The sequence below is a fragment of the Aythya marila genome, assembly GCF_965140915.1.
Source record: "Aythya marila genome assembly, chromosome: 3".
Classification (NCBI taxonomy): Eukaryota; Metazoa; Chordata; class Aves; order Anseriformes; family Anatidae; genus Aythya; species Aythya marila.
In genome coordinates, this window is record NC_139044.1 from 97,904,128 (window position 1) to 97,916,464 (window position 12,337).

Sequence of the window (12,337 nt, forward strand, 5' to 3'; positions counted from 1 at the left end):
GCTGTCTACATTCAGATCTGTGGGAGCTGTACCACGTACACCCTGCCTGAAGGAACTCTGTGGCAATACCAAATGTGTAATCTCACTTTGTTAATATTTTACATATACTCTCGAAGTTCTCCTGATTCTTGTCCAACAGGTACTTATGCCGTATTCCTACATGCAAACTACAGTTATTCCAAGGAGCACTTTGAACGTGCTTGTTGAAGGCATTTTGCCTCTTAGCTAATAGGAACCATGCTCAACTTCTTCCAGAAAACCTGTATTACAAGGCTTTCATGTGTGCAAAGGATTCAGAAAGTCTTTACGTTGCATAACATATTCATCTGCCCACGCTGGTTTGCTTTCTTCAGTACTTGTAGATCAGCAGGAGTTTCTGCAAACTCGTTTTCTATCTTACAGTCATTTTTAAATGAGTTAATCAACTTTAACTCCGTATGCTCCAGAACAGATAGAGATAATAGTTGTCTTTGTGAAGCACTTGATAGCCTCAAAATTTTAGAAAATTCAGATTTGCTGAGCATCCAGATTTGGAACTAAAATTTATAGGAAAAATAGCAGCAAACAAACAGGCTGTTTCAGCCTGCTTCCAGACAGTTCAGACAATGTAGAACAACTGGAGATTCTTGGCACAATCCCTCTCAAGATTATCACCCATTTCTGTTTTTCCTATAAATACGTTATGAAAATGCTGGATGTATACAACTGCTGTTGAGTAGCACTCTACTACATGAGTAGACACAGTTCAGGATGTTTACCCAGCCCCTGCTGACCCTGTGACATCTGGCCACTGTTTAATTGAACCTCACCAAGTACAACCTTTGGGCAATTATTCTTTCAGCCCTTCCTTCCTTCTCATTCTTCTACTTCCTTTCAAGGTGAGATATCCTACCCCTTTTTCTTCTAATCCCCATTTATTTCCATTTTGATAAAAGACACTCTCAAGCTCTCTTCTGCTTGGCCCAACCATTTCTCTCAAGAGTTTCTCTGAATCTCAGCTTCTCTTTCCCTTTAATCCTGCATCTAATCTGCAATACCTAAGGTGTTGCTGCTTCACCTCTTCTTTGTCTCCTTAAGTTCACAACTCACTCCAAATTTTTCTTTTTCTGTATTTTGCAAGCTTCTCTTTATGTTCTATTTATCATAAACATGTCTTTTAAATCATTACTTACATATATTTCATCATGTAATTTTTTCTCTCTTCTCCCCAGCTCTGAGAGGGAGAGCCGTGGCCAGTCAGTACCTCCCTGAAGATTTATGCTCCTCCCTGAAGATTTTCACCTGCTAGTGCCCAGCATCACTCATGACACTATAACCACTTCCCATAGAAGTAATAAATAAGAATAATACTGACTGTGTCCAGTCCTGGATGCAAGTTCCTTGGTTGCTTCTGGTTGGCTTCAGGTAACTAGCATGATGTGATGATACAAGCTTGGGTTTCCAGTTGAACCTTTTTATTCCTCCCTCACAAATCCACATGTCTTAACAATGTTAACAGGAACAAGTTATTCTGCATTAGTAGTTAGGTTCTTGCTTCACAGCTGTGGTCATGAAGTGTGATCTAACTGGTGTTTCAGGTTTCTCCAGAATCTCTAGCCCTTCTTCCCCATTTCTCACGCAGGTACCTACAATGTCTCTTCAGGAATCCAAAGAAAATCCCATATCCGCCCAATGGACTATACGCTTATCATTTTTGAGTTTTGTTTAGCTCCACATAATCTCACTTTCAATATAAACTAAGGGCTTCACCAGGAGGCAAAATACTGTTTGCCAAGTTAGGAACAGAGCAGTCGGTAGCTTGCTTAGATGCAGGTTTCTGCCAAGGATCTGATCCCACATTACTACCCCAGACCATCTTTTTAGTTGTGTGTAGACAACTTCAAACAGCTCTATGGAAACTATCTGAGATGAAGTCAAAGACTTTACAATTAATGCATGGTAATGATGGGTGGAAACCACAAACATTTCTGTGGCCTCAGTCACCAATCTAATAAGTTTACTCTTGGGGATTTCAGGAAAATGACAGCAAATCCACCACGTGGACTAGGTTCCCAACAGCTTAGGTGACTTCTTTGAATGAATAGTCCATAAGTGATAAGGAGTTGGTAAGGCGATGAGTTGTTTTCTATTTTCAACTTCGTCCAGTTGGAGACACTCGAGCATTTCGCAATTTGCAGTACTGTGCAATAATGACAACAATATAAAGCTGATATCCTTGAGAATGAGGCAGATATCCAAATTTAGCAAAGCAACAATTAATTTAAAAAAAAAATGGAGAACAGATGAAAAGAAAAAGGAATTTTATTAAAATTAGAGATTGCTAGATATGGTTGGGAGAAACATAAGAGGTGTTTGAAACATCAGGGGAGAATGAGCTTCTTTCATGGCAGGTTATTCTTGACTTGCAAAAGATAGAGATCCTTTTATATGTAATATATTTAAATTTATTTAGAATAAGAAGATTCTAACTATGTACTTCAGGTATTCCTAAAAATAAATTATACTAACCCGAACAGCAATAATCCTGTCTCTTTTAATTGTTCATACAATGTAATTTATCTAAGCCTCTGATGATGAACAACCTTTTTAATGTCTCCTTTCTCTCCAATGCTTGGTTCATATGCAGCAGTCAAGAGTCAAGCATTTGATCTTTGCCACAAATCTGTCGGTGTTGGATGACCTTAGAGTTTTCATGGTCTGCTATGTGCACTACAGCAGTTCTGTGGTGTACAGAAACAGTGGACATCATCCAGCACACGACCAATGAAATGATTTATATCAGCCCATGGTCAGGCCCTGTAAGGGCTTTTTGCATTTCTTTGTACTTCATACTTCCTGAATTTTCACTTTCAGTAAAATGTGAACTGGCCTTCATAGTGTTTTGCTAGACTCTTCCATACTACCATAGGTTCTTCAGACAGTTTAATGTGAAGGCTAAAATTTTAGGCCTTCCATTTACGAGTGTCTTACCCACAGAGAGGAAAGAACATATTTCAAGAGTGAGAAAAAAAAGGAAGAGAAATGTGGTAGAGAACATTCTGCCAAGTTATTCTCTCCTATTTCTTGCAAACTTAATCAAAACCCACTGAAATAAATCATGACAGGTTACAGATATAACTCATTGTAGTAGCCTTTAAAATATTTTAAGGAGATTTAAAGGAAAAACAACAACAACCACAACTAAAAATGATAAAATTTAAGGGAAATGAGATTTTATATAATCTTACCCTTTGTGCGTAAGGCCATAGGAGATTTTCATAGTACATTTTCAACCAATTGGCCAGTTTCATCCAAAGTAAATATGTTCTTAAAAGATACATTAAAAAATCAGCAGAAAAAAACCTCCAGACTAGTACCCTATGAAAAGAAAGGTTACACCATGAAAAAGTAGTTCTCTGTTCTGTTTGGCTACAGGTCACCAGTCTTCACAGCTAGCCCCAAAAGCAGAACCAGCCACAGGAGCACCTCATTCTGCAAGTTAAGGACCACAGAAGACAGATGGGAGTAATATATTGAGAAAGTATGAGAAATATGTGTGGCAGAAAAATATCAGGAAACAAGTTTCCTTTGCTTTGCTTTTCAAAACAACTTGATCTGGTGATTAGTGATGACTACTGGTGACTGGCAGATGATGGAAGGACCAGTTCTTAGTGGTCTGAAGGCTAAGCGGTGCTACAGTTATGTACGCACCCTCCTTTCTTCAAAAATGATGATGCTGCAACACAACGCTTTATCTATTTACTAGGTGCACACAGGATATCTGACATGGATATCTGTTAGTGCTTGTTGCATCCTTTCATTTTGGAAGACTTAGGTATTTGGAAGGAGAGCATAAGGCAAATCAAAATATAGTCTGTGTCGTTCTGCAGTTCTAAGCTGATGGAGACATCTAAATGAAGCAGGCCTTAGTGCAATTAAAAACTTTTTACTAGATGCTATCTTTTCATTTGCACAGCTTGATTATGTATGAAGTCAGCCTGGTCTTCTTGTTCTTTTAAAAGGATCTCCATTTTATAAGTATTTGTTTTAACTAGTTTGTAGTCTTTCTATATAAATCTTCCATGTAAGTCTTCTATGTTAAGGAAAGGAAAAACAAAAACAAAACAAAACAAAACAAAACAAAAACAAATAATAAAAAACCACTGAGGGCTATACTAGAGGTCTTCACTGTAACCATAGCATTTTATTTTCTGCAACGGTGGTTGTACTAAACTTTGTACTGAAGTTGCTATTTTTGTGAATTGGTGTAAAAAGTTATACTCGCTCAGACAAGCTGCAGAAGTCAGTGGCCCTTATCAGTGGCAACCTGCTCTAGTTGGCAACCTGCCTGAGCAGGGGGGGTTGGACCAGCTGACTTCCAGAGGTCCTTTCCAACCCCAACCATTCTGTGGTTGTGTGTAATTATTCACCAGTTACTTGAAACAGAAAAACAAACCCCTTCACATCAGTCTTATCATATATATGAAGGAATCCAAATGAAATAAATGTTTGAAAAAAAAGACACTGTAGGCAGAAGAAGCCGATTAATTAGCCAAAACCTCAATGGTAGGGAGACAGTTTTTAGAGCAGCAAGGTGCAGGATCTTTGCTATTCCAACATCTCCAGCTGATAGGTTATCCTCAGGAACTAGATCTTATCTGACAAGTAATTCTCATTCTGATTCGGTCTTGAGGCACTTCCAAGTTTCCTAAGGGACAAATAAAAAATCCCCCAGGAAAAGTACTTCCAGCTCAGGAACAGAAAGGGGTGAGTGAAATGGTTGTGGGGAATAAAAGCTCCCTTAAGGTTTTTCAGCAGGAGTGAGCTCACTTTTTGCTATAAAACGAAACCTAAATTTCCTCTTTTACCTACACTACCAGAAATCAAACTGAGTACCAAGTAGATAGCAGGTGTGCTCATGAAATCATTTTAGGAGAGTTTGCTGAGCATTCAAGCCCTCAGCACGTATAAAGAGACTCTGCTCTGACAAGGCCATAGATTCCCATTTGCTAAGGTTATAGTTTCATTCTGCTGAAGTCACTGGATTTAAAACTGTGTGCCAAGAGAATGAGATTAATCATTACCCCTGCAGAAGAGGATAAACTCAAAGACAAAAAAATACTGTGAGTATGTAAGAATGACAGATTTCTAAGTAAATTTGATCTTCAGCAGCATTTGGCAAAAGCAATAAGTAATAAAATGCCAGCTTTGCCTGAAGCCTGACCATAAGGATCCAGATACCCTCCTCTTATTTTACCCCCTTTTTAAAAGTAGTTATATGTTCCCTGTTCTCCATGTTGTTTTTACTGCAGAGCTGGGACTGGTAGTTGGAAGCAGCATGAAAGAAGTGAGTACATTGGCCATAAGCAACAAATCACTTGTTAAGGGCAAGTTGTTAAATTAAGTTTTTGTGACTTGAGTTATTATGACTCGTAAAGTCATCATCTATCACAGAAAGTGACTTTTTCATGAACAGACCTGAAGAATAGAAATGAGAAAATACCTCCAGCTTCATCCAAAGTAACAGGAACATGTCCAAGTACTAATTAGAGTGGTACTGCTGCATAACATAAGTCACAACATGATCAAGACCAGTGTCTTTAGAAGTGAGTGGGAAGTGAATAAGAACAAAGAAGGGAGTTTTAGAGTGCTCTGTGGGCAAATTCCAATTCCACATTAAATGAGAAGCATGCAGATTACATTGGGGTAGGTAGAAACTGCCAGAGGAAAATCCTTTCTCCTATCATGCTTCTCATTTTAGAGAGATGAGAAATCAAGAACTAAGACTGGGGCACATCCATGTTCGATCCAAGATCTGGCTGTGCTCACAGAAGCTGTTGTCTTCAGCTGATCACCTTTCTTCTCTCCTGCCATCCATGTTGCAGGTTGCTGCGCCTTCTGTTCTATTCCTGCGCAGCTTCTGTGTCCATCAAAGTGAGCTTTGGTATTTTGAACAGTGACCCTTTTCTGAGCACTCCCATTTAGCTTCAAGGAGGTAAGGAACAATTCCACTATCAACTCTGCTTGCAGCTTGGAGAGAATTATAGTATCTGCCAGGAGAGACATTATAGCCTTTTAGCTGGCAGACCCAGCTGCTGGGGAAGTATCTGTGTCCATTGTCTGGCTCTCTACAATTAGTGGTGAATTCCACAATTGCCATTTGGCACTATTTCATATGCAAAAGATCCATAAAACATAAACCCATAACGGTAGAAAAAAACTGTAAGAGCTTCACACCATGGAAGTCCTTGAGCAAATCCATATACCACAGACCTTAATTTAGGCCAATGTATGATGTGGCTGTAATTGGCAGAAGGCAGGGCACATTGTACAAATGCATATAATTTGGCTAATGCTAAAAACAATCTTCTTCCTGAAAATACAATTCTTTTTATCTATGTATGCCAGATGTGAAGACGGTAGCTCTTAGCAAGTAAGTAATGAAAGAGACATGGCAAACTGTAATAAAGGTGCTGTGTGAAAATTTACTAATGAGAATAGCTGATACAAACATTATGGAATGACGGTATTTGTGGTGAGCCATATCAATACGTCTGTCCAGTTCCCAGAGCTTCAGTTTTTCATTTGGTATATGAGAACGGGATGTACCGTTACTGCTTAGAAATGTCTCTTCTTTAGACCAAAGCTGTGTTGTCTTGGATAGTTCTTGGCACACATCAAGTCATCTTGGTCAGTCATCACTGATACAGGCAAGAGACAAGTCATTGTGCTGTTGCGTGTGAAATGATGAGATGGGGAGCCAGTCATGCAACCTCAGGTTACAGAGCACCACATAATGCTACCTAAATGCTCCCAAGCCCCCAGAAAGCAGATTATTATTGTCATTTGACACACAGTCACGGAGAGGTTAAGTGAATCACACCCAGCCAACAAATGGCAGAGCGATGATTAGGTTTCAGAATTGCCTGACTGCGAGCTTAACACACTTAGATGTGCATTATCTTGACAAATGAGCACATTGTTCCTAGGCTGTGCTGCAATGCATTTTAAAAGGTGCAACACTAACAGAAATGTCACGGGACCTCTCTCGGTAGGGTATAGTTACAGCCCCAAATAATGTCACCTGCTCTGAAATCCTTTTGGACAAGAGTGCCGGTGAAAATGTCCTTACCCGATGCCATTGTGACCTCTGAGAGGGCTTGTTGACAAAGGTGGCAATATGATTTAGAGGACAGGATGTGTTCTAATGATCAATTTTATGGTCGTTGCTGGCTGTGGGAGAAAGGAGATATCCTCTGCAAGGATATCTTAATACTGTGATTAGGCTAAACAAATCAAGACATAAACCTTGCAACACATAGCCGAGCTATGAGGTTGTTATTTGCGGTAGATAAATTAAAGAACTCAGTGATTGATATTGGCTTTACAATTATTTACTCCAGCCCTTTTAGTAACATCAGTCACTGGACATCTTTTAATTCATTTGCTTCAAGCCCAATAGATGTTGTTGAATTAAAGCATGTCTACCAAATAAAAATCCGATGGTGATTGAATTATTTTTAGTGATGGACAATCTTTGACAGATTATTTCAACAGTTAATATGCACACAGATAACTAATGAGAGCATTATTTATGGCCTGAATTAGTTTAGCTTCATCTCCCAGACATTGAATCCTATTATAGCTTCAACAGCTAGATTTGGCATTTATAAATTGTGATCAAGGGAACTTTAAACTTTGATTGTTTAAATAGATTAAGCTTTTAGGATGATTAAGCAATCTGTAACAAGTTTTGTAGTTCTCCTCTATAATTCTTTTTTTGGATCTTTCTTTTAACATGATATTCTAGCAGTTGTTTCTCCAGTAACATATAGGCAAATAATAAGAAAATGTTATTTCAGTTTGCCAACCCACTTTTTTTCACTCAAGGATTACCAAAATGATGTCCAACTTTCTTTCCACATTTCTGTTTCCTGAACACTACCATGGTGGTATGTCCTACGTTCTTTGTCCCTTACTTCTAGAACAGCTTCCCTAGGACAGCTGTGCAGACATTCCCTATGTGCTCAAGCTGTTGATCTCCCATTAATTCACTGAAAGCCTGCTCATGTGTCAAGTTTGCATTCCTGCTGGACACATTAGTAGGTGTTAATACTCTTCATCTGAGTGCATTTTTTAACTGGGGTGTTGTAGCTGAGTTCTTCATCCATAACTCTTTGTGAGTTCTTTTAGTCTATTCCCACAAGACAGGATGGTGAACTGATTGAAGGACCTTGGCTTTGACACAACACAGAGATTCTTACTTATCTACATCCAAACAGGCAGTTAAAGATATGGTTTTTAGAGAAAAGTGTCTTTATACATGCACGCATTTTTAAATTAAGTCATTAAATTACATTTACAAGTATTATCAACACTCCTTTGGACAAGAAAAGGTGGTATAGCTATTTTATTAAAAAGAAGACTATGTTTAGAAAAGCTTGCTTTCTTAAGATGGTATTAATGAAAACCCTTTTGTTTTCAGGAAAGCAGCTCATAGACAAATACTAGATGAGTGAAGCTAAACAAACCAAAGAAAGAAGCATGATGTGATGTGCCAGATCCATAGCAAAAGAGCTGGGCTGTGATATATGATCACCTGGGAAGGGCAGAAAAAATGTGAAACAGGCTGCTTGCTCTTCCAAGTTTGGTGTGAGTCTCACTCAGATGACTTCAGACAGTAAGAATACTACAACTAAATTTAGGGAAAGATTGTTTAGCTAACCAGGTGGGCCACTAGGGTCTTCAGCTTACCAACACCATGCTACCACTAGGCAGCCACAGTTACCCATCTACAGCACAGCAGCCACTCAACAGAAAACAGGCAGCCTGGAGTACAGCAGGTTTAGCTATTTCTGAACAGAAAGAGATTATTCAACAAAAAAGGACAGGTAATCTGCTACTGCAAGCATGTCTTAATGTGCATAAACTCCCTGTTGGTAACAGCTTGCCCAGGAAGAAAGGATTGGGATTGTGCCTGTGCTGGCATTGACAATGATCAGTGTCATCAGGCTTGTTTAGTAAATATGCCTGTTACATCCACTCCCAGGCCATTTTGCAATACCCTGAGGCCCAATTCTCAAATCCCTCTCACCTCACTTCAGTGTCCACCTCCACTTTCTTCTGCTGCTGCTGCAAAGGAAGAACACACCCTCATTGTCTTTTTTCCTTCCCTATAAAAACAATAGCCCACTTTATACCTCTTCCTTTCCCTGTGCCCCATCCACAGCTCCCTACTCTGGAAGCTGCCAAACTATAAACCTATTCTCTTACAAGGCCCTTTGTCCAAATCCATGTGAGTGCTCCTGGGTCTCCTTCTCCCAGCATTTCCATTCCATAGTCCTTTTCCAGACCTACCCTCGGTATTCCTTTCCTGTGTTTTGGCCTCCTCACACTTGACAGGTCAAGTTTAGTAAAACTTCTTTAAAAGGAGAAGGAGTGGATTAGAGATTTGCTTCTTAGAACAAGGCTATGACAGCTCTGCTGGTAGCATGTTTGCTTTTGTGCTGACAGGATAACAACTTGAGATGGTCTGAAGGGAATCTTGTGAAACTAAATCTTCACTGTTCTGCAGTTAATGCTTAAAAGAGCTCCTTTTTCACACAAAGAACAGAATTTAAGCTAGGCCAAAAGTGAGGCCTTACTTGTATTTCTTATTCAGCACTTCTTGACGTCTGAGTGATGTTTCTTTGGGGGCTGAAACCCTGAAGGAACTAATGGCTTGGTGCCTTATCTGCTTTTAGCCCAGACCTCTTGCTAGATGTGCAATAAGACGTCAAAAGGGAATGGGAGCTAATTCAGCAGAAATGTACTAAATTTGGGAAGAAATATGGAATTGAGTCCATACAAGTTCATAGCCATAAAAACATTTATGTGCCCAGTTTTATGAGCTGCTGTGCAGTGCAATCATTAAGCACCATCTGAGGACTATGAAGGCTGTGCCACAGGTGATTTACATCACACGTTTCACAACTGCCTGAAGTAGAGGACAGAAAATAAGCCCTGTAAAATTCAGGGACATTTTGCATGGAGAATATCTTAAATATGAGCATTTCTGTGTATGAAGAGTAATGTCAATATTTGAAGAGACTATAGCTGAGAGGACAGAGATAGTGAACAAAACCTTGATAATGTGGTAGAGTCATCAGACTGTCAGGCAAATGTTTAACGTGTAGTGTACATTAAAAACCTCTGAAGAGGAAAAAAGGGGAAAAATGAGAAGAGACAAAACCGATTCTGGAAAAAAAATAGCTATAAATGTATTTGGGGTATAAAAAAATCAAATATCATTTTAAAATATGTGAACTATGTTTATAGTGGACGGACCCATTGCAGGAATTTTTGTTATTTAATGTTTCTGTTTCTGGTGGTGAAGAAATATTCTAGAAAACATTAGAAAAACAAAAGGAAGAGTAGAAATTTTATTTTTGTACTTGGAAGGAGTTTCTGTATGAAACTTGTTTGTCTATATTAAACCTGGCCACTGGTAGTAAACAAATGAAACATTACTTTAAAACAGTGATTTTGCACCGTTGTCAGTATTGCACTTTGATGCCTTATTACTCAATCTTATTTTGTACAATAGTTAAAAAATTAGATTATGTTCATTGATTCTCTAAAGGAGCCTTGATTTTCCATTTATTTGTTCTAATTTAGTAAACATGCAAAATAAGACAATGTTACAAAATGTTTATTTCTAAAGGCTTTAGGCCTGCTTAAATTTTGTCAGATCATTGTTTAACAGCCACTTGTTTTTCTAGCATAGATTTCCCTAATATCTCTCAGCAGTTTTGATTACAGTATGTGTTAGTTAATTAGAACAAATATATTCTAAACAAAGCATTGATGATGCATTACAGGGTTGCTTTAATAAAAAATGTAATATTCCTTAAGGCAAGCTGTGGGTGTACACCCAACACATGGAAACACAAGTAGATACGTTTGGGATTTCTCTCACTTTAATGCATGCTTCAGGCATGTAAAATAGAACAAAATGTAGCTTAGGTATTTGCTTTATTTAGGAAATATGGGTCGAAGGAAAAAGTGTCACAAGAGCTCACAGTTCAGTTTGGTCTTCAGAAAGTCAGTGGGTGGAGGAGAAAGGGGATGCAATCCCAGAGGTCTTCAGGGAGGAGCTGGCTTTTAGAAATAACAGAGTACAAGGGGCATTAATGGTGTCTAAGTCTGATGAATCTTATCTCCCCACTTTCCCTCTTTAGCCAATGCAGAGAACTAGTCTCCTCTAGGAAATGTTTCTCAGTAGCTGTGTTTCTCAGTGTGATCTGGGACCCAAAAGACATCAGGGCTTTGGTTGCTATCTTCTAGGACCATACCTCTCCTGAGGGCTTAGCTGTTGAAAATGTGGAGACTCAACTGTATGGAGATGCTGTTGCAATCAGCATAAATTAGCTTTACATGGAGCAGCAAGGTGACTTAACCAGGATGAAGAAGAGAGAGAAAGAGAGGTGTGTTTCCCCCCTCACATCTCTCTGGATGGGAACGTACTGGGACAAATCAACTGCAGAGCCAGTGGAGTTGGTACTCCATCATATCCTCAATTTCCCCATCTACTTACAGAGACAGCTTGAAGCAGCAGAACAGTCTTAATCTACTCAAATCAGACTAGTATTTGTATCTAAAATATTTGTATCTCTTTAGTATCTAAAGACAGATCGAAGAAATAGCATGGCATACCTTTGATGTCAGGGGTATATCATACTAGCTCATCTTACACTTTTTCTAGGCAAGTTCCTTTTTGCCTGCAGACTGACCTGCAGACCACTGCATCTGTGTGGGTCACTAGTGCTGATTCTGGAGTGCTTCCAGCTGCCCCAGGCTCGTTGGCCATACTCACACAGCCAGTATGCCATCCCGTGTGGCGTGTGAGTGAGCACGATCTGGTGCACCAGCACCAGGCCCTGCCACCCAAGGCTCCTCGGTGCAAGGTGGGTGAGGACATGACCTTGGAGATCATGAAAGTTTAGGCAAATCATAACCAGATGACAGGAAAAAGGGGACCCCCTTTGAACCTTTTTTTTTTTTTTTACAGAAGAGTTTTGAAAGAAGTGTGCAAGATCAATAGCTCCCTAGATAGCTCCCTTCAATGCTCTTAAATAACAACTTTGTTCAATTAATTAAATATTTGTATTTGGTTGAAATAGTGTACTTCTTTTTATCTTCTCAGGGATTTCTGAAGCCCTTGTGATCTCATTTTTGCCCTACCCTGGCCTGGAGCTGTGTAGAGAGCAGACATCTCCCCTGCGAACACAGGGCAGAGAGTCCAGTGCACAGCTACTACCAGAGAAGTCCCTCTGCAAAGAAGGGAGCAATGGAGATGGATGGCCACCATGACTCCATC